This window comes from Notamacropus eugenii, chromosome 5, assembly GCF_028372415.1.
Source record: "Notamacropus eugenii isolate mMacEug1 chromosome 5, mMacEug1.pri_v2, whole genome shotgun sequence".
Classification (NCBI taxonomy): domain Eukaryota; kingdom Metazoa; phylum Chordata; class Mammalia; order Diprotodontia; family Macropodidae; genus Notamacropus; species Notamacropus eugenii.
Genome location: NC_092876.1, coordinates 167,639,337 through 167,644,009, shown reverse-complemented (window position 1 = coordinate 167,644,009; position 4,673 = coordinate 167,639,337). Strand labels below are relative to the sequence as shown.

General features: G+C 37.8%; 1 pseudogene; it reads right to left on the bottom strand.

Moving 5' to 3' along the window:
- Window positions 1–3,518: 3,518 nt before the first annotated feature.
- On the bottom strand, window positions 3,519–4,319 carry LOC140508971 (L-lactate dehydrogenase A chain pseudogene; annotated as a pseudogene).
- Between the last annotated feature and the right edge of the window lie 354 nt (window positions 4,320–4,673).

Here is a 4,673-nt window from a genome sequence, read left to right as displayed (position 1 = left end):
GTTCTAACCAATGTACCACCTAGCTGCCCATACAAACAATTCTTCAGAGAAGCTTCAAATATATTTAAAAAGAGGATCCCAAGAAAAATAAGGACAAAATGTGATTAGTAATCCACTTAGATATGTATGCTTTCCTAGGACCTCAGAGCTAGATAGGAGCTGTCTAGTACAATCTCTTCTAAAATAAGAATCTTCTCTTTATATAGTAAATATGACTTTAAGGTTTGCAAAGAGCTCTACAAATATTATCTCATTTCATCCTCTCAACAACCCTTTGCAACAGCAAAGAGATGTCAAGTGACTTGCCCAGAGTCACATAGCTAGTAGGAATCCAAGGTCAGATTTGAACTCATCTGACTCTAGGTCTATCCCCTGAGCCACTTTGCTGTCTCAATATGTACATGTATGTTGGTAAACTTTGATCCTTACACCAGCCCTAAGGTAAATACTGCAGATATCAGCGTCTCATTTTAACACATGAGGCAAAAAATTCAGAGCTCAAGGGACTCACCCATAGTCACACCACTATTAAATGGCAGAGGCAGGATTTGCACCCAGGTCTCAGTGACGGTCAGTACACTGTTCTTTCTACTATGTTGTGTAAAAAAATAAGTAGTCATTCAGCCTTTAATTGAGAATATTGAGTGAGGGGTAACTCATCATTTATTAACTAAGTTAATTATAATATTGTCACTATTATTCCATAACCCTCTAGCGTGTGTGTGTTGAGGGCTGGAGCGGGTCATTATATTGACTCTAAACCTGCCCTTTTGAAGCTTTTATCATTACTCCTGACTCACTGAGGATAATTAAGTCAAAGAAATCTGATCCCTCTTCTGAGAGTCCTGCAACTATTTAAAGAGTGACATGATGGCCCTGTCCCCTTCTCCTGGTCCTCTCTTTTACAGTTCCTGCAGCAGATCTTCTTATAATTTGCACTTAAGAATCTTCAACAACTTCTTTTAGAAGCATCTGTCCTTGTTAAAATGTGATGCCCATAGTAGAACACAATACCTCAAATGTGGCATGGCCAGCAAGGAGCAGAGGAGACAATCACTTCCCTTGTTCTAGTCATGGTCTCCGTACTACCTAAGATTTCATGAGCTTTTTGATTACTTTGACATACTCCTGACCATAGAGTGTGAGCTAGGTAAGTCAGCTTATGCTCTTAACTCATATTCAGCTTATGGTCCATTAAAACCCTGATCTTTTCCAGATGAACTACCATTCAATAATAACTTCTTTACGTATACTTGTGAAGTTATTTTTAATTCATTTGAGACAAGGGAATAGGTGGTTTCCTTTGCAAATCACATTTTGTTTTAATTCTCAGGGCACTTGAGGTATTCCAGAATAGAGAGTTCTCAAATTTGAAATCTAGGAAATGTTTGTAAGGCAGTGTTTTGGTGTTTTAACTAGAAATTCACCTACAAATGACAAAGTTTGTCTTTACTGTCAAGGTTTCCCCTTGATATTTGAACAGACCAAGGAAGAGGTCCCCTATAGTACCCATTATATACCACTTTAAGATTTGCAAATAACTTTACATATATTATGGGAGGGAGGAGGTTCTTGTAACAGCCCTGTGAAACATAAGCTCTCATTGTCCCAAGTTTATGCATTTTATTCTTATTAATCATCTGCTTTATGGATGAGAAATGTGAGACTCAAAGAGATTTCAGTGACCTGCCTTGCATCATACAGTTAATAAAGTGCCTGATGTAGAATTGAATACCTCCTTTTCTTGACTCTAAGAACTCTCTCTCTCTCTTTGTGACATCACACTGCATCTCCATTTTGTCAAAGTGCATACATGATTAATTTAATAGGTATGGTGTGGTGTGTGTGTGTGTGTGTGTGTGTGTGTGTGTGTGTGTGTGTAAAACCAAAAAGCTAGAGTTATTTTTATGTTCTGCATCTGGAGTGCTATGAGACCATCAAGTGCTTTAGCATGCTTATTTCTGTTCCTGAAAAATGGGAACAACTTTCTCTGTCACTTTCCTAAGTCACTGAAGCCTCTCTAAAGAGGTGGAGTTCCTGAGCAAACTGGGTAAAATATATTATTTTTAATTGTATTATTTACATGGTAGGAAGTTAATTCATGCTTATGCTCAGATGCATAAAATATAAATATTATAAGCATAATCCATTGTCTTTGGAGACCAGAAAAAGAAAACATTTTTCCTACTTATCTCACCTGTATATTCATTTGACCTTACCCTCAGAGGTCACAGAAGCATATTTCATATAGATATGTTTAACAGGTTCTTAACCTATCTTTCTTTATTTTTGTTAACTTTTCTTGCTTTACAAACTGATACCAGGGTGATGGAGTTAATGCTTTATTATCCTTTCTTTTTCTTGAGCATGAACAACATAGTAGGCTCAAGGCAAAAATTATAACACATGTTGTTTGTGATATCATTCATGTGATTACTAATTATCACATACAAGGCATTTGCTAGGTATTCAGGGAGGTTAGAACATAAATGGGGCATAAAGGGAACTCTCCCGTTAGGAAACTCATAGTCCAGTGGAGGAATATGCCATAGGCATCTAAGCTGTTTAGCAGATAGAAAACAATACTTGGAATCAGGAAGACCTAAATTGACCTTCTGCCTCAGATGATAAACTGTGTGACTTAATCTTGCCGAGCATCAAGTAAATAATCATCAGTAAAATGAGGATAATAATAGTACTTCCCATGCAGGGTTGTTGCAAGTATCAAATGAGCCACTATATGTAAAACACTGCAAACTGTGAAGCATTATATTAATGATATATTATGAACAAATTACCATAGTATTAAATAGAACGATAAAAAACAGAAAAAGGTACAAAGTACTATTGACATAAAGCATCAGGGAATAGAGGAGATGGCATTTCAAATGAATTTTTTTAATCAGTTATTTGTTGTTTATTCAGTATTTAGGGTTAGTATGATACTTGAGGAATTGGTTGGATTTTTGTACACATACAGATCTTTTTATATAATATGGAATTTACAACTATTGAGATATATATACATATATAAAGATACATATAGATATATATGCAGACTATATATATATATACATTTATATATATCTCCTTTGGAAAGGTGATACATGGGGCCACACTGTAGTACCCTAATGGAGGGGAGCACAAAGGTAATCAGCCTATCAATAAAGAATTACTTCCGTATGGTGTTTTGTATCCAAGAGTGTTGTCTTCTGTACCTAAGGGAACCTGTAGCACCTACATACAAAGCAGGTAGCTTATATAACTGTGAGGCACTGGCTCTGCTTGACACCAACCACTGCAACTATACAAGTCATAGTTACCGTAATATGCTAACTACAACAAGGGTTCTATTCCCCATTTCTAATTTTAGGAAGAAACTAGAGTATGTTCACAGGTTTTACATTTCTGGTTTTTAGTCACTAATCAGAGGAAGGATTTGGCCTATTTGGAAAGTGGGTCATACATAACCCCTCAACCCCTGTCATGTTCTCTTGATGGCAGCACATTCAAAGGTTTTAAAATTGCAGCTCCTTCGGTATTCCCCAAAGAGTATCTATGCTCTTCTTTAAATGGCTCTCCTTCTCCAGATTCAGGTTGACCTTCACCACATCTGAAATGCCATTCTGCCCCAAGACACATAGGACACTAAAGAAGACATCCTCATTAATGCCATATAGGCCCTTAATCATGATGGAAATTGGATGCACTCTCCAAAGATTCTTCATAATGCTTTCTGCCAGATCTGCCACAGACAAGCCAATGGCCTAGGAAGCGTAGCCCTTCAGTTTGATTACCTCATAAGCACTTTCAACCACCTGTTTATGAACATCTTTCCAATTCTCTGCATCAGCATCAGTTCCCAAAGAAGGATGAAGACACACCAGCAAGATACACACCACTCCACACAGGAACACTGGAGTCTCCATGTTCCCCAAGGGCCCATCTATGATAACTTGAAGACGGACACCAAGTCTTTCCTCCATTAGAAAATGGAAATGGGCAGAATCCAGACTGCAACCACTTCCAATGACACGGTTCTTAAGAAAGCCACTTAGTTTCCAGGCCACATATGTTAAAATACCTTCTGGATTGGAAACAATAAGCAGCTTGCAATTAGGGCTATATTTAACAATATTGAGAATGATGAATTTAAAGATATTCACATTACACTGGACCAAATTAATACGACTTTCTCCCTCCTGTTGACGTACCCCTGCTGTAACAATGACCAGTTTTGAGTTTGCAGTCACACTGTAGTCTTTGCCAGAAAGAATCTTTGGCGTTTTGAGGAAAAGGCTGCCACATTGGAGATCCATCATCTCTCCCTATAGTTTGTTTTCTATTACATCAACTAGGGCAAGTTCATCAGCAAATTCCTTTGTTAAGATACTAATGGCACATGCCACACCAACTGCACCAACTTCAACAACAGTGATCTTGTTCTGGGGAAACTGGTCTTCCTTTAGGACATTCAAGATAAGCTGATCCTTGACAGTTGATGCTATTTTGGAGGATATCTGGGGGGATAACTGGTCAGGCTGCGAAAGTTCTGAGTTAGATGTGAGGTTGCTGCTCCCAGGCTCACACCTCAGATGAATCTTAAAGGATTTAAAAAGGTGGATTATGTAGGGGAAAGGAAAAAACATAGAAGGCACTGCAGGTTATGAGAC